The sequence below is a fragment of the Silurus aristotelis genome (genome assembly GCF_946808225.1).
Source record: "Silurus aristotelis genome assembly, chromosome: 1".
NCBI lineage: Eukaryota > Metazoa > Chordata > Actinopteri > Siluriformes > Siluridae > Silurus > Silurus aristotelis.
This window is the reverse complement of record NC_139574.1, coordinates 40,344,804-40,364,088: the sequence shown is the minus strand read 5'-3', so window position 1 is coordinate 40,364,088 and position 19,285 is coordinate 40,344,804. Positions and strand designations below refer to the sequence as shown.

The window sequence follows — 19,285 nt, the reverse complement described above, 5'->3', positions numbered from 1 at the left end:
ACACACACACACACACACACACACACACACACACACACACACACACACACACACACACACACACACACACACACACAAGCAGTTTCAGTAACTCTCTCTCTCTCTCTCTCTCTCTCTCTCTCTCTCCCTCTCTCTCTCTCTCTCTCTCTCTCTCTCTCTCTCTCTCTCTCTCTCTCTCTCTCTCTCCCTCTCTCTCTCTCTCTCTCTCTCTCTATCTCTCTCTCTCTCTCTCTGCAGATGATCACCTGTTGCCTCTGGTAGAGAAAATCCACCCGGCTGAAGCGAATAAAATTTCATGGATGCTGATTGGGAGTGAAAACAACTTTGAAATCATGAACATGATTTCTGATCCTGATCTTCTGCAAGCAAAAGTGAGCAAACACACACACACACACACACACACACACACACACACACACACACACACACACACACACTAATATTATATTTAGGAATGATTTGTAATAAGTGGTTGTAGTAATGAGTGTATTATTATGTTAAAAAATATTATATTAATATGATGATTAACTTTTGGTCATGTGGTAACAAAACCCCACCCACCAATTCCTCATTTACATCTATTCATAATCACACACATCACTCCTCTATTCACTCTTTATATGCACGTGACACACGTGTGATAGAAGTGTATAAGTGTGTGTTTGTGTGCAGGTGGATGAAATGAACATGATCCTAAAAACAGGAAAAGCAGGAGTCAAGTCGGTGAGTATCCTCACACACACACACACACACACACACACACACACATTATATATATATATATCCAGTGAGGAAAATAAGTATTTGAACACCCTGCTATTTTGCAAGTTCTCCCACTTAGAAATCATGGGGGGGAAATCACAATATATGATTTTTAAACTATTTATTTGTATGATACAGCTGCAAATAAGTATTTGAACACCTGTCTATCAGCTAGAATTCTGACCCTTAAAGACCTGTTAGTCTGCCTTTAAAATGTCCACCTCCACTACATTTATTATCCTAAATTAGATGCACCTGTTTGAGGTCGTTAGCTGCATAAAGACACCTGTCTTAGTCTATTACTGTTGGTAATACACTAAGACGTCATGGTTTGAAATCCTGCATGGCACGGAAGGTTCTCCTGCTTAAACCAGCACATGTCCAGGCACGTCTTAAGTTTGCCAATGACCATTTGGATGATCCAGAGGAGTCATGGGAAAAAGTCATGTGGTCAGATGAGACCAAAATAGAACTTTTGGGTCATAATTCCACTAAACGTGTTTGGAGGAAGAAGAATGATGAGTACCATCCCAAGAACACCATCCCTACTGTAAAGCATGGGGGTGGTAGCATCATGCTTTGGGGGTGTTTTCTGCACATGGGACAGGGCGACTGCACTGTATTAAGGAGAGGATGACCGGGGCCATGTATTGCGAGATTTTGGGGAACAACCTCCTTCCCTCAGTTGGAGCATTGAAGATGGGTCGAGGCTTGGTCTTCCAACATGACAATGACCCGAAGCACACAGCCAGGATAACCAAGGAGTGGCTCTGTAAGAAGCATATCAAGGTTCTGGCGTGGCCTAGCCAGTCTCCAGACCTAAACCCAATAGAGAATCTTTGGAGGGAGCTCAAACTCCGTGTTTCTCAGCGACAGGCCAGAAACCTGACTGATCTAGAGAAGATCTGTGTGGAGGAGTGGGCCAAAATCCCTCCTGCAGTGTGTGCAAACCTGGTGAAAAACTACAGGAAACGTTTGACTTCTGTAATTGCAAACAAAGGCTCCTGTACCAAATATTAACATTGACTTTCTCAGGTGTTCAAATACTTATTTGCAGCTGTATCATACAAATAAATAGTTAAAAAATCATATATTGTGATTTCTGGATTTTTTTTTTTTAGATTATGTCTCTCACAGTGGACATGCACCTACGATGACAATTTCAGACCCCTCCATGATTTCTAAGTGGGAGAACTTGCAAAATAGCAGCGTGTTCAAATACTTATTTTCCTCACTGTATATATATATATATGATGAGTAGACTAAACCTCCTCTGCATTTTTCTTTCAGGAAACAAAGATGCTCTTTGGCACAAAGAAAAAGAGGAAGAACAAGAAGATATATTTATAATAATAATAATAATAATAATAATAATAATAATAATAATCATTTTTTAAAATATGATATTAATATTGCATGTTATTATATTTTTATGTTTATATACTTCTTTTTTTCTTTTTTATTAATATATTATTTAGGAAAATAAATAAAAACAATCCACAATGTAAATGTTTTCGAGTGTTTTGAATGGTGATTATTAAACATTTTATAAGAACTTTAAGAGGAACTTGTCAAGTGATTGTGATACACATGCATGAAAGAAGAACATTTTAATAAATATTTTCCTGAAACCAGCAACAAATCAACATCACACTTTTAAACCTTCATTCATACATATTTATAAAATCAAAGCTTTTAATGTATCAATATTTTTAAAACTACAAAAGCTCTTTTTTAGCCAGTGACATACAGTGCAGTATTATAGCCTGATGATTTTCATTTCTTTCATAGAGATTTTATACAAATAGTTTGTAATTCTTCTTTCTAATTTTATTCTGCATGTGTGGGTGTTTCCTCTATTTGTGCACCAGCTCTCATAACAGTTCCTACTGCTGTAACTGTATAATAAAGGCATTTAAAACACTATAAATCTATAAAAAGTGTCTACGTCCAGCTGGTTCAGCATCTCCATCATGAATTCCACTGATGCTTCATCTGCTTTAGAGTCACGTGAGCTCCATCCACCAACACTACAGGGATGTGGAGCTCACTGCCACGTACCGTTTCATTTCACTAATTCTCCAGGGCAGACCCCCGAGTAGATGTCAGAGGGGTAGAATCAAATCTGCCCTTCCCAAGTGATGTTATTGGAGTAAACATGAATAAACCTCTACCTTTTCCCAAATCATCCCCTTAATCCTTTTTTAAAGGAAAGAACAGTATGTAGAAATAAAATCCACCCTATACACAATAAAATGATATCAAGTCTCTGAGTGGCTTAAAATACCGGAAATAAATAATTAGAGGAGCAGAACTGGAATAAACAGCAGGTGTGGCTGCAGATGAAGGACTGGATGCAGATGAAGGACTGGATGCAGATGAAGGACTGGATGCAGATGAAGGACTGGATGCAGATGAAGGACCGGATGCAGATGAAAGGACTGGATGCAGATGAAGGACTGGATGAAGATGAATCACTGGCTGAAGCCACATATTGTATATTATTAACTTAAGAATAATAATGATGATGATAATGACATATGAAGGTCTTTTTCAATGACATGAATCTGCATTGGTACATTTACATTAGGTTTGGCTGCTGAATCTTTGCTGAAGGATCCAGCAAACTGTGACTTTGTAAACTGTGTGCTGAAAATGTAAAGATCTGATTTCCCTTTTGAAGAAAACACAAAATCTAACATTCACACATTAATATGTTTAATCCACAATCATCTCTGTACACTAGTGAGAGTCTGAGGGCAGAAGTGAAGTGATATGAAGATCATGAGCTCTTCTACAGCTTACTGGTAAGTGTGCCATTACTGCCACCTAGCGGATAATTAACAAATAAACTCTCAAATACAGGTAGATTCACACCTGTATTGTATTGTATTGTATTGTATTGTATTGTATTGTATTGTATGTTGTATTGTATTGTATTGTATGTTGTATCCTCAAAGAAACACAAACAAATAGAAGACAGTAAAAGAAAAAGGGGGAAAAGAAAATTACTGTAAATTGGTTTTCAAAGAACATGTAGGAATTTGAAGCAGAAGGCAGAACAAGAAAAACACAGGTAGGAACCGAACCTCAGACCCCACTGTAATGTAGAACACAGACACACTGTATGACATTAAATCAGTTCACATTTATTAACAACATCCCGACTTCCCAAGCCATGGCATAATGACACCAGACTCTTTCTCCAAATAATTATAGAGGATCCTCACATACACAAAGCTTCTGTGTCTAAACTGCAATTTCTTGGGGCATCTGATATCAGAACAATGTAAAACTTAAAAGAAAAAAAAAGGCAGGCAAAATATCCCTGTGCCCAAGACCAAGGAACAGCTCATGTATTTCCTAGGAATGTGGTTGCAGGAATTTTCAAGACTGGAAACTTCCCATATGAATTATCAGGAATATTTAGGTATTAACAGGAATTAATGGAAATACAGTTGGAATTTACAAAATTGCAAGTTATCCTATAACAGGGAACTTAAATGTAGTTAAAAAATAACTTGCTTGATAATCAACCAGATTGAATGCAGTTTCAGTTGAATTTCTACCTGCACATTCATCAATCACATGCACACAGCACACTTACTGCAGGCCTCCTGAGACCGTACCCCTACATGCACTGTGTTTTCTTCATGTAAACAATGAGTCACGCCTCAAAAAAGGGTAAAAATTACTGCCTTATGGGTAATAAAAGACCAATAATCAGGATCTCAGGTCTACATTCCTTACTATTGAAGTAAACAGGACCAATACAGAACAGTTCATCAGACAAGAAGTCACTTATAGTTACTCAAGTACAGTAACAAAGTACATTTACTCAAACACTTTACATCACACACACACACACACACACACACACACACACACACACACACACACACACACACACACACACACACACACACACACACACACACGTGCTCAGCTCTGCTCGGTGTCTTTCTCCTTTTTCTCCTCATCACCAGTCACTAAAACAGAGCACACTGATTAGTCCCATCAGCCACAGATCTGCTTCTCACCGCTCGTTTCCCCCCGGCTCCACCCTCCATTCACCAACCGCCGCTCGTGCACGCACCCGCTGCTCCATCCAGCAGTAGTGTTCAGGTGTTGTGAGGTGAATCCAGTGTTAACCCTGTCAGAATGACTGCTGAAAGATCATCCACTTTCTTGTGCCAATCCATGCGATTAATTATAAAGTACAGATGTTTAAGTGAATCAGGTTCTGCCCCACATTAACTGTCAGCTATATTGCTTTCAGAGCTCAAAATGAACAAAGCACTAAAGCTGCAAGAAAATACCTCAACTTCAGTTTCTGTCAAATTCCTTTTCTTTAAGGACATCAAACATCACTGACTTTACTAAAGTGGATTTCAAGAAAAAAAATACCATCATTGAATGCTCTCTGTGATGAAGAGACATTAGACATGATTGAAATTCAAAATCTTTATTTATTTAAATAAAATAAAAAAATGAAGATGGTGAAACAACATGCACACTAAAGTACATGAAATGTTCGTATTTCACCATCTTCCTCTATTCCTGAATCATTTTCCATCTCTTCAAGTTGCTTCAACAGATCCTCGAAGCTGTCGACATCAAAGGCTGGTACAGAATCCAGGATCTCTGTGCTGTTGTGGGGGTCTTCAGTATGATTCAGGGCTTCAGACTGGTTAAAAAAGTCACAATCCTCATTTAACATGGAAAAGATGTCGTTGTTGAGCAAAGTGATTTCCTCCTCGTCCTCGAGCTGAACCTCACTGCTTGTACACTCAGACCCATAGCAGGTGCTGTAAACAGAAGTGCACAATTTTAGCTGCATATTAAAGTAAATGAGTGGCGATTATGGCGATTATTTAAGATGCAGAGTAAAACATCATTTGCATGTCATTCTTCTGAAACTGTTCCAATGCAGTTTACTAACTCACTTGGTCTGGCAGAAAGTCGACTCAGAAACAGAAGGGAAAAGAGGAGGATCAAAGCAGAAGTCTTTAGGAGACAGCAGTTCTTGGTGGCTAAGGCCGGGGAACTGATCACTAACTTCAGGCACGAGGTCATGGACTGGTACTTCTTCTGGCATGTTCATGACTATGTGGTGGTTTGGTTGATGATCAGGTCTCCTCTGTGAGTCACTACTCTGCACACTGCCTTTTCTCCTTCCCTTCTTTGGAAGCGGTTTATAAACCCAATCTACATGATAGAAAAGAAGAATTTAAAGAGTAAGAAGCAACATAAAAACAATAAAAGTGTCAGAATTGATGCGTTTGTTTTGTTATTTTGTCATTTGTCTATAAAGAAAGTTCACCTACCAGGAAACAACTGTTTGTGTTCCTGTTTAAGCCTCCATGATTCAGTGTAGTAGGGTTTCTTCTGTTTCTCACTCAGTTTGTTCCACTGGATCCCAAGCTGCATGCTGATCTCTGCAGAGCTGCTATTTGGATTGGCCTTGGAAAAGATGGGCCGCTGTTTCCTCGCCCAAACCATGTAGGCATTCATTGGCCTTCTGATGTTGCCTTTTTTATCTCTGCACTTGGCAACGTTAAATGTATCTACAAAATAAAAGCTGTTACCCGTCTTATTATCTGTCATTATTTCTCCTTCTTTCTTCTGAAAGTCGCTCTTTCTGGCTAAAAAATCTTTTTTGGTGTCTTGGAGAGCGGATTGTTCAAAACATTGACGCTTATCACTAAAAACAATTAAAAACATTTCAGCTGTTTGTTTGCGCTTCATTGCTGTGGTCAGTAAATGTTTGTGTTGAACAGCAGCACAACAAAGTTGTCATGACAATAAAAGCGAGTCCAGGGCGCTTTTAGAGATGCCGACGTCACAAAAGAGGCGGGGCTTCAATGATTCAAATGCAGACACGGAAGCTGAAAACGGGTGGTGTAAAGACAAGTGAAGTGGTGTGTGATTGTAAACCCTACACGAGTTCCTATAGCGCTCCTCTGTTTAGACACAAAAGGGTATTAAAATATTTAGAATTATATTATTTAATAGAAAACACGTGTTTGCAGTTTGGAATGTGATTTTAATAAAAAATTATGGGGTTTAATTTGAGGTGTAATTAGTTAGTACTGCATGTGGGGACCTGTTGTTGTAATACTTAAAGTGACCATTAGGGGGAGTAGAAGTGCATTGAAAATAGAGAATGAGAGAACACGTGATTAGCGCGTGTCAGATGTGTGTTATGAGCTATTAAAAAATAAATCATTCATTCATGCTACCTGGCCTCATTTCCTTCTGTTTCCTGACAACACTGCACTTTTAACAAATACTTTATTAAATTTCCCTTAGATTATTCATTATACTTACCTTCTCTGAACTCTGAACACAAACAGATGTTTTACTTAAACACATGGTAGTATTTATAGTCTCTGTTTATCTTTCAATCATAATCATCTACTTATCAAGACGTTTGTAAGTAAGAAATTATCATAAGAATAAAATAATCTGGTAAATTAATCACAAGGTAAATTAACTGTAATACATATTTTTTTTTGAATACATTCAAGTCCAAAACTGTATTTAAAAAAGAAAAAACATTAATGAAAGATGTGATTGATTTTGATCTGCTGCCAGTCTTTTTACAAGCACTTAGTGTTTTCTCAACTGGTCCACGACTACACCATAATATGTATGGGATTTTTATATTGGTATTAAAATAAGAAACTAAACTCCTATAAAATCATCTCAGCAGTATTAAAATCAAGATTTGGTGATTTCTGTAAAAAGTTTGGTGTGGAATGGACGTCTCTGTTCACCTGTGTACAGCAGCACATGGGGAGGACAACAAATAATGACAAGAAACAAAAAAGTGACAAACTTCATTTAGATTTGACTTTTCCTCCATCACCCTTGTAGCTGACATGCCATCATTATACACACACAATGAATGTAACACTGATTTGAGGTGATCCATGAAAAAAAAAACACTTTCTATTAGTCATTTCTGTAAATGTTAGTTTTAAGACTAACGAGGCATAAAAACAATTCAAATGTTTACACGTGAGATTCGTAACACCACTTCCACAAATACAAAGTGCCCTAGTGTGACATTTGATCAGTTCACAGCAAAAACAACTTCCTCCATTCTGCTAAATCTTGATATTTAAATCCTTGTTTGGTCAATTATTCCCTGGTTCTCCTACAGCTGATGTTCTACTGTATACACAACACATCATCTACAGGAATCTTTGATATCCCCAGACCTGAGGTGAGATACTGAACAGGAACGAGTGAGATGAGACTTTAAACTGTTGCTCAGAGACGAGTCCATAACATCTTCTCTTCATCTTCTTCCTCTTGATCTCCTCATCTTTTTCCTTCTCCTCCTGATCCCCTGGTGTTGGACAGAAATCCCTCTGTAACCTATAACATAAAGCTGTTCAAACACTATGTGCTTTATATTTATCTCTATGTGAGGCTCATGACTGGTAGGAGACGAGCTGCTTGGAGGAGACTGAGTCCTCACAGGGGACAAGCTGCTTGGAGGAGACCGAGTCCTCACAGGAGACGAGCTGCTTGGAGGAGACTGAGTCCTCACAGGGGACGAGCTGCTTGGAGGAGACTGAGTCCTCACAGGGGACGAGCTGCCTGGAGGAGACCGAGTCCTCACAGGGGACGAGCTGCTTGGAGGAGACTGTATAATAATTATTTGAATAATATCAAATATATAATATAAAATATTTCATATAATAAAAATCAAAAGTAATATTTCAGAGTTGAATCCCAGTGGAAACGCGACTGATCCGAAGCTGCTGCTTTTCAGCTGATACACACTGTGTGGTCAAAAGTATTTGGACACTTGTCTTTTCCTGCCAGATGTGGTTCATAAATTCACATATTTCACATGCACTTAAATGCACCATCCAGCCAATTACCATGCAAACTGTGAAAACACTTCATAGAAACAGAATGTAGAATCACTGAAAGCATTTTAAATGGGATTTAAATACCCGGGACAGAGGGAAGCAGGAGCTTTTCTGTAGCTATTATTGCTTTTATGTTCATGGCACAGGACCAAATATCAGTTTATTTTATCTTTCCATAATGAGCTGGAATAAAACATAAATGCTGCGGTGCCAATGGAAGATTAAGGAGAAAAAGAGTCTCCAGGGACCATGATGATTTCTTGGCCTGGATGATGACTGGATAATAAGCTGATTTAGATTCCTACAGCTGTGCTCCTGGATCTATGTGCTGAATTGGGTCCAGTACTACAGAGGGAAACACACCAGAACCATGCCATCCCCATCCAAATACAGGTCCTCACCACTCTGGGGTTAATGACAACAGGTTGTTTCTAGTAAGAAATGGCAGACAGGGAAATATTTTATATAAATATTATATATAATCAACTTTTTTACAAAGACCTTCGTTAGATATAATATAATTCTATTAAATCTCATGCTATAGGTCTGGTATCTGCCCCTGAGTGCCATAATGCCTGTAATTTTGGATGTTATTATTAAGGTGGGTAGTCGATACATCAGGTTTCCCTTCACTGTGGCACACTGACCTGCTTCAGCACAGGATTCCTTTATCCTGACACATAGCAGTGTAGGGAACAGACTACAGGCAGCTGCAGGACGTGATGACTGGCTTCTTGGTGACTTTAACAACATGTAGAAATTGTAAACATTGTCTTGATGTAGTCTATAATATGACAGGTGACAGAGGCTTCACCCCTCAGATGCTCCTCACCTCCTTAAATGCAGATGTGGAGCTCTGGATGTCTCAACTGGCAGATTTCTCTACCCCCCGGAAAAAGTGTGTAAGATTATCAGGGTGTGTGGTGTTTTGCACAATGTGGCACTGAGGAGCAGTTTCCCTCTCCCTCCTGACCTTCCTTCCCCTCAGCATTATGACCCCGAGCCACAGCCCCCTGCCCCACAAGAGGGATATCAACAAGATGCAAGAACCCATGAGGAGGTCATATGCCATTTGAAAGGAAGACAAAAATCATGGTTTAACTTCATCTTTTAATAATTGTGCAATTTTACTTTTGTCACATTTTCCCAAAAGTTTATCATGTGGACTTTAATTATTTAGTTTAAAAGCTTCCTTCAGTTGAGAAACACTGATTTAGAATCAGGATTTAAATGATGTCGAACACTTCAATAAACAAGTGATTTCATATTTTAGATTTTTATTGATTTTATTAATTATTATTGGACATGGAGAGGTTTAGCTTTCAGTTCCTGTCCTTGATGTCCAGACTCACTTGCCTTTTTTTTCTCTCTTTTTTCCTTTTTTTTTTACTGGAATGGGCGATAGTCGTCTGATCCAGTGCGGCAGGGGAAGAGAAATAGAACTGTGAGACTTCAGTGCAGACCACACCTCATCGTGAAACCTCAAACCAGCACCGTGACGTCTCGATGAGAATACCATTGAGTCTGTTCTGATTGTGTGACATTTGCGACAAAGGATAGGACGACAATTCCAATCACGATGTTTTGCTGGTTCAGTTGTCCATAGAACATAGCCACAGAAGGTGATGGTGTAGTACGTTACAAAGGTGCTTTGCATGACGAAGTCCGTGAAGAGAAATCCGTGAGTTCCCGGAGCAACCAGCGAGCGGGCAGAAACTCCAAACGATTGGGCAAGGGTAATAGCCCTACGCACATGAAAGATACGGGTGATCAGCTGAAGTCCAGCAGGAAGATCATAGACAAAGTTCTGGATGGAATCTAGCCACATTCCATCTGGGGAGAACATGTCAGCGTGGTGCAGAATGTCGATCACCGGTCTGAACCGGTCCGCATCAGTTTCCCAAACAAATTCGTCCTTTTCTGGAGGAAACCTGAACCATTTACGGGGTAAATGATGGCACCGTTTACCTAAAGGACAGGTGGGCTGCTCCAGGCACCACAGGCGTTGCTTTAGAAGAACAAGGAAAAAACAAGCATTGCAGGGGGCTCTAGAGGTGTCAAAGTTGAAGCGATACCCCTCAGCACATGCTTCGATGTGCGCACACGTGCCTTGATGCAGACGCATACCTTGCAGAAGCCTCCTTTGTTCACCAGCTGCCATGTTCCTGCACACAGCATAAAATACACACAACAACAACATGATTTATATACGATATTATCAAAGAATCAGAATTAAAGCGTAGAAAGGGTTTAGTGATTTTAGTTATAAGGAAACGTTTGTTACAGTCATTTTTTCTCATTGATTAGGGCCATAATCCCTCCATCCAAATCCACATAGATGTTTTGATCCATATCTGTGGAGATGTTTTCTGTAGAAGACTCTTCACCTGTAATTTTATACACTGGGAGCTGTACGTATTGTCTAAACAATGACAAGAAATTCCACAACAGATAAAACATGCCACGCTGCAAGGATTAATAAAATTGTAGTCCCAGTCTGACCCTATTCTACTCTATTTATTAGTATATTATGTTAATTATACTTGGAGTAAACAGGTTACATGAGTTTGATTAAAATATGGGCTAAATAGGTTAAATTAAGCTACTTCATTGTATCTAATAGATTCTATACTAAATATTAGGTCAATTTGATGGATTAATATAAAAAGCTAAACTATAAAAGCTAAGCTTAGCTAGCCGACTAGTTACCCATGCTAATGTCGCTAAATAATGACTTTGTACTTTTCGAGTCTTCTACTAAATAATCTACAATGTTCTGCCATAATTATTTAGACGACTTACCAGGTACTTGTATGAAGAAATGTTCAATAGAAGAGGATTTTTTATGTTTTTTTAGTTGCTGCTAATCGCTGCTGCTTCTTGCTGCTGTTTGTTTGTTTGGTGGTTGTCAATTTTAGTGTCTCTTTACTTACAATTGGTAAATTCACAAATGAGAAACAAAAGCACGCTCTGGTTTATATAGACGTGTCACACTGTGACATCACACCTAGATGCCCCGCCCTCTGCCTGTGACATCATCATGTCACTCACTTTCTTTCTCTCTTTCTCTCTATCTCTCACACACACAAACACACACACGCACACACACACACACACACACACACTCACTCTGCGCATGTACAGATTACAAAGGGAAGATTACACACAAACCGAAAGTTGACCCAAGTGACTATATGAATGTTGTAGAATCATAAATGACCAGATGAAGCTGACTGAGGTGAACCCCTGAAACTAACCCAGGAACAGAGTAGAAACATTCTGACCACCTGCTGGTTTCTTTTTGAGAGACTGCTGAAAGGAAATTTCTTGAACTATCTATGGATTCAGTCTCGGTCGATCTCATTGTTTTGACTAGAAGCGACCGAACTGAACTCTTGAACCGAGTCACTTGAACTGAATCTAAGGAGTCGAAATCATCGAAAATAATCTTTTCGAACTGAATTGACCAAACTGAATGGACTAAATTATTAAAATGAATCTATTAAATAGTTCTTTCTGATGTTTTTCTACTAACTGCGGTTGTCAAAAGTTATACTTGAACTATGATGTTATGAGGCTGCATTGGAACTAAACTTTATAGTATTGTGTGCATCAGATGAACCCATGAAGAACTCATGTATTGTAAACTGATTTAATCTCTGTGTTATTGTGATTTAATATTTAAACTGATGCTGTGAATACTGTTCAATAACTGTTTATTTTATTACTTTAACTTCTGTTCATGTAAAATTGGGTTTAAACAGAACCTTTATTTTATTATCATTTACTTTTGTCCCGTTTTCCCAACATTTTATCATGTGGATTTTAATTCTTAGTTAAATTTAAATGAAGTCCAACACTTCAATAATAGAAACAAAACACACACACTATATTTAAGATATTTATTTATTTTGAAGGAATAAAAAATATTCCGTTACAATAATCACTGATATTTTTGTACTTTATTATATGTAGGACATGTCCAGCTTGATCTCCTCTTTTTCATTCTCTGGTTTTCTTTCTCTAGTGCTGAAGTCATATTGCTGGACAGCTGTACAGCTTCCTCCAGTCACTCTCGGGTTTCCATCCTCATTTCTCCTCCCTCACCTAAGAATCTTTGTTTCCTCAGAGATTTTCTAGGATGCAAAAAAAATAAAAATCTCAGCCATCAGGATCCCAATCCAGAATAAAGAGGAAAGAAGAAGAGGGGAAACGTATAAAAGATAAAGGCGTGTATGCAGCTCTATCACTCATCTCTTTATGAGGATAGTTAAAGCTAATGCATTGAATGAAACTGTATATCACTTAGTTTATACCATGACGCTGCTATGCTTTTACACATAGAGCAACAATATTCCTTTTTCTCTTTCTGTATACTGCATGATTTGTTTAGTGGCGCTGTGAATTCAGTCAAAGTGTAACTGCTTCTCTGTTTGGCATCAGCAGCACTGACCACTACTTTTATTTTCATTACTTTATTCTTCTACTGTTTTTCTATTGTTCAAATACCAGTCTAATGCTCATTGTGTTTTTCAGAATCAGAATCAGAAAGAGCTTCATTCAGTATGTTTGCATTTACAAGGAGTTTGTTTTGGTGACAAAAGCTTCCATTTGCACACTTTTTTAAAATGCCAAATAAAAATAAACATAAATAATAATTTAAAAAAGGAGTGTTGGGATGACGGTGTTGAAGGCCGAACTGAAGTCAGGATCCTCACAGTCGTCCCGATTTGTCCAGATGTTGCAGGATGAAGTGCAGTCCCATGTTCATCGCTACAGTAATTCCAAAATCGCCTCTGAACCTTTCAGGAAGAAATATAGTGAATAAAAAATGGCATTGGAGATTTAGTTTTTTGTAACCAATATTTCACTGTCATTTCCTTCTGTTCTCATGCTCTCAACGGAGACACAACGTCACCCAGAAGATTTAATTCCTGATAATACAGAGGACTCCAAACCAGATGAAGTCAAGTCAAGAGGCTTTTATTGTCATTTCTACTATACACAGTGGTACACAGTACACAGTAAAAACGAGACAACGTTCCTCCGGAACGCTGTTGCTACACTAAACAACAACATAAACCTACAACACAACATAAGCTACATAAAGTGCATCGAGTGCAACCTAGTGCAAACAGTGCAGACAAAAAACAGTACAGACAGACAACACAAGACATGACACAAAACCAAGATAGCGCTGACCAGTAAACCTACCGTATACTTGGTTATACAGTACTGTAAACTGTAAAAACTATAAAAACTATACCCGGGAGTGAATATAAGAACACAATGTAGTGCAAAAATACAGCAGCAGTCAAGATGTGCAGAAGACAGCATGTAAACAGTGTAGTATAATATAACAAAGTCGAAGGTGCAAAAAAGCATGTAAACAATATAGTAGTCGAAGGTGCAAAAGACGGCATGTAAACAATAATACAGTGAAAGGTGCAAAAAAACAGCAGTTAAACAGTGTAGTACAGTCAAATATGAATAATAATAAATAAATGATGGTGCAATGAATTGAGATGAGTGATGAGTGTGTGTTAAGTGTTAAGTCCAAGTTGTACAGTTTGATGTATTAAGTAGCCTGATGGCTTGCAGGAAAATAGCTGTTGCACAGTCTTGTTGTGACGGCCCGAATGCTTTGGAACCGTTTCCCTGATGGTAGGAGAGTGAAAAGTGTGTGTGACGGGTGTGTGTGGTCGTCCACAATGCTGTGTGCTTTGCGGATGCAGTGTGTCGTGTAAATGTGCATAATAGAGGGGAGAGAGACTCCGATGATCTTCTCAGCCGTCCTCACTATCCTCTGTAGGGTCTTGCGGTCCGAGACGGTGCAGTTCCCAAACCAGGCAGTGATGTAGCTGCTCAGGATGCTCTCAATGGTCCCTCTGTAGAACGTGGTCAGGATCGGGGGAGGGAGATGGGCTTTCCTCAGCCTTCTCAGGAAGTAGAGACGCTGCTGGGCTTTCTTGATGATGGAGCTGGTGTTGAGTGACCAGGTGAGGTTGTCCGCCAGATGAACACCAAGGAATTTGGTGCTTTTGACGATCTCCACTGACGAACCATCAATAATCAGTGGAGATTGGTCGCTCTGTGCTCTCCTGAAGTCCACAACCATCTCTTCAAATCTGCCCTTCCCAAGTGATGTTATTGGAGTAAACATGAATAAACCTCTACCTTTTCCCAAATCATCCCCTTAATCCTTTTTTAAAGGAAAGAACAGTATGTAGAAATAAAATCCACCCTCCTATAAAATCTACAGCTTTAAACCCAACTTGTAATCTCACTGAACTGAAGCATTGATTCACTTAAATCATAGTACATTTGTATCATTTGTAATGTATTATTAGTGCAGTTGCAGCTAAATGTAGAGCTGCTACTAGATGAAAAGGATTAGAGGTGATGTAGGGCTTTTGTGTGTGTTTTCAGAAGAATCCAGACTCTGGTGAGGACTATGAGGTCTGTGCTGATGATCACTAAATTGACTGAAGATCACGTTCACGTTCTTAGTGGTTTTGATGAGGAACATAATCAGGATCCCCACTCTGTTCAGATTGAGTTTATAATTGTTTACATCATAAACATATAAAGTTCATATATATATATATATATATATATATATATATATATATATATATATATATATATATATATATATATATATATATAAATAATAAGGATAATAATAATGAAGATGATAATGGGTTCAGCAGGTTCACAGAATAATTCATGAGTCACTGTTCTATGTACAATAAAACATTTTATTTTTAATAACTGAAAATGCTACAAAAATGTCAAACGATAAAGTATAATTGATGCAAACACACAAAGGTACAAATACAAATACAAAACAATAGATACAAATAGCAGTAAATCCACAAAAGTAAAATCATAACACAACTATATAATATTAGCACAAATATTTATAAACAGTAAAATGATATCAAGTCTCTGAGTGGCTTAAAATACCGGAAATAAATAATTAGAGGAGCAGAACTGGAATAAACAGCAGGTGTGGCTGCGGATGAAGGACTGGATGCAGATGAAGGACTGGATGCAGATGAAGGACTGGATGCAGATGAAGGACTGGATGCAGATAAAGGACTGGATACAGATGAAGTACTGAATGCAGATGAAGGACCGGATGCAGATGAAGGATCGGATGCAGATGAAGGACCGGATGCAGATGAAGGACCGGATACAGATGAAGGACCGGATGCAGATGAAGGATCGGATGCAGATGAAGGACCGGATGCAGATGAAGGACTGGATACAGATGAAGGACTGGATACAGATGAAGATCCCGATTTGTCCAGATGTTGCAGGATAAAGTGCAGTCCCATGTTCATCGAAGAAAGGAAGAAATATTGTGCATAAAATTGGCATTGGCGATTTAGTTTTTTGTAATCAATATTTCACTGTCAATTCCTTCTGTTCTCATAAGAATTAATCCCTGATAATACAGAGGACTCCTAACCAGATGAAGTCAAGTCAAGAGACTTTTATTGTCATTTCTACTATACACAGTGGTACACAGTACACAGTAAAAACGAGACAACGTTCCTCCGGAATCCTGGTGATACACTAAACAATAACATAAAGCTACAACACAACACAAGCTACATAAAGTGCATCGAGTGCAACCTGGTGCAAACAGTGCAGACAAAAAACAGTACAGACAGACAACACAAGACATGACACAAAACCAAGATAGCGCCGACCAGTGAACCTACTGTATACTGGTCGGCGCTATCTTTGTTTTGTGTCATGTCTTGTGTTAGAGACAATGCTGTTTGTTTTGCGGATGCAGCGTGTCGTGTAAATGTGCATAATAGATGGGAGAGAGACTCCGATGATCTTCTCAGCCATCCTCACTATCCTCTGTAGGGTCTTGCGGTCAGAGACGGTGCAGTTCCCAAACCAGGCAGTGATGAAGCCGCTCAAGATGCTCTCAGTGGTAGTCCAAATGTTATGAAGTTAATTCTAAACTATAGGCCTCTTATAAAGATGAGCAGGGTGCATCCAGGTAAAACCATGCACTCGTGAAAACACATCATCGGGTTGTCATTAAACTGTATCTGTTGTCAGAAGAGAAGAAGGCCGGCATTGCTCCAGTTATTGACGTAATTTTGTTGTATTTTGATCGAGACACATTCACTTTATAACACACCAATAAAAAAATGGTGAAGACTAACAAGAATTCTGAGAGATAAATAAGAAAACTCTTCACTAACTCTTCCTCTGGCCACAGAAAAGCCAACACATCCTTTTGCATCCTAAAACGAAGCCTGAAGTCTTCCAATGTTTGTAAATCGAATAATCTGTGTCCAGCGACTGTTCTAGACATCACCAGAACTAGAATTCTGACTGGTTCTGCTCTCGTGAATCCACTGTTGCTGATCATCAAAGCAGTTCTCTCTTAACCTGTGCACCAATTGGTCTGTTGACCTTAGAAGACTGCCTAAGTGAGAACTCAGGGCTGAATCAGGAGAGATCTCAATAAAAGATTATTTCTCTTTAGTAGGAAGGAGCCACATCCATAATGAAGATGAAACTCACTCACTGGAGTCACCTAATCCTCCTTATCCTCTGTGAACACATTATTTAAGAAGCCCCACATATGCAAGGAGAAGAGACTTGATTAGAGCATCCAGATCCACCTCATGCACATGCAGCCAACACGTGGTGGACACGAGCAAATCCCACTGCTAAATCCTGTTACATATATACCTGATAATGATGCTGATGGACATATTATTAAACAAGCACGGAGAAAAAAAATTCTGAAGCCTCTCGTTTTCTTGGAGAATGTAAAATAAATGCTGAGGAAGGTTTGCCTGAACAGATGAGATGAGATGTGAAAGAACGGTAAAGTGGCTTTGCTAACGTGTGTCTATTTCTCTTGTACCTGCGTCACTGCTGTATTTCAGTTTATTACAATTTCTTGGATAATCTTGGTATAATTCTGTGAAGTTAGCATGCTAAGCTAGCCCCGGTCCGTCCTCAGAGAGCATGGAGTCCCGCTGACCTTCACTCGCTTTATACACAGTTTACAGCCGTTTTTATCTTATTTATGACTGTAATATCGCTCTTCTCTCAGGAACAACAGAAAAGTTGTAAAGACATGATATTTTATCTGTTCTTTACCTCTGTAATGTGCGCATGCGCTGAGTGTGTCTGTGTGTGTGTGTGTGTGTGTGTGTGTGTGTGAGAGAGAGAGAGAGAGAGAGAGAGAGAGAGAGAGAGAGAGAGAGAGAGAGAACGCGTGCGAGAGAGAGAGAGACCGGGTGACGTCACAGACGGTGGGCGGGGCATCTCTGTGTGACGTCACAGTGGGTCAATGTCTATAAGTCAGAATGCGTCTGTGTTTCTCTAATTTCTAAGGTTTGTGCGTTTGAGTAAAGACACGTAAACATGGTGCTCCTCAGAAGGTTTAGAGAAATGTTTCAAACCAGAAGAAAGAAGAAATCTGAGCAGATTGCTGAATCGAAGGAGAAGCTGGAACACATGGAGAAAGTAGTAACAGACTTGGATGCATTTAATAATCTGATGATAGAGAAGTTAGCAAAAGAGAATGAAGAGAAAGCCATTCTGCTACAGACGGTGCAAAAGCTGGAGGCTACTTTGTCTTCTGAGCGAAAGCAGTGGGAACAGGACATAAATGAGAGAAACTCCACACATCTCCAAAACATCACCGAGCTCCAGTCTTCCCTGAAGCTCTATGAGAAACAGAAGGAAACAGTAGAACGTGAGAGAGAGAGCTGGGTGAGAGAACAAAAGCGACTGCTGGAACGTGTTGCTCAGCTTGAGGCCACTTTGAAAAGAGAGAAAGAAAAGAAAGCCAAACTAGACACTGAGAAGAGGAACAATTTACAGCTCCAGACCATCAGAGAGCTTCAGGATTCTTTGAATCTCTTTGAGAAGGAGAACAATAATTTGATGAGAGACCGAGACGAATTGGAGACACGTCTTGCTCTTCGAGAGGCCACTTTGCTTTCTGAGCAAAATAAACACAGAAAAGAAAAAGAGAAGGCCAAACAAGACCTGGAGGAAATTACTTCCTCACACCTCCAAACCACCAGGAAGCTCCAGGATTTCCTCAACCACTGTGAGGAAGAGAAAAAGAGGGCAGAGCACAAGAGAAATAATTTGATGAGAGAACGAGAGCGACTGGAGGAACATGTTGCTCAGCTGGAGGAAACTTTGAAATTTAAAAGTGAATTTAAGAAAAAACAAAAGTCCAAACGAGACATCACTCGCTTTATAACCAGATTCCTCAATAATTCATGAGAAACAGGAAATGGCAGCACTGGAGAGCAACAATCTGCAAAGCTCTGGACAGGTTTAGATTCAGCATGTGAGCACATGCCATACATATAATAAAGGACAAAACATCAATGTTTATTGTAATATTTAATAAAAATTTTATATTTTAATATTGTGTCTGTTTTGTGTCTTTTATTAAAGTGTTGGACTTCATTTAAATCGTAACTAAGAATTAAAATCCACATGATAAAATGTTGGGAAAATGTGACAAAAGTAAATGATAATAAAATAAATGTTTTGATTGAAATAATTTGAACATGAACAGAAGTTAAACTGAAAAAAACTATCGATTGCTGCAAAAAGTTTAG

At 38.9% G+C, this 19,285-nt stretch overlaps 1 protein-coding gene and 1 long non-coding RNA gene across 3 annotated transcripts in view; one reads left to right on the top strand and one right to left on the bottom strand.

The window, feature by feature from the left end:
• The window catches only part of LOC310724525 (eukaryotic translation initiation factor 4 gamma 3-like), a 367,925-nt gene that overhangs the window by 142,045 nt on the left and 206,595 nt on the right, over nucleotides 1-19,285 (bottom strand). The gene's annotated exons all lie outside the window — the stretch shown is intronic.
• Nucleotides 241-2,128, top strand: LOC310732880. Its single transcript, XR_014535568.1, has 3 exons — nucleotides 241-371; nucleotides 673-723; nucleotides 2,053-2,128. It is a non-coding gene; the product is annotated as an uncharacterized lncRNA (long non-coding RNA).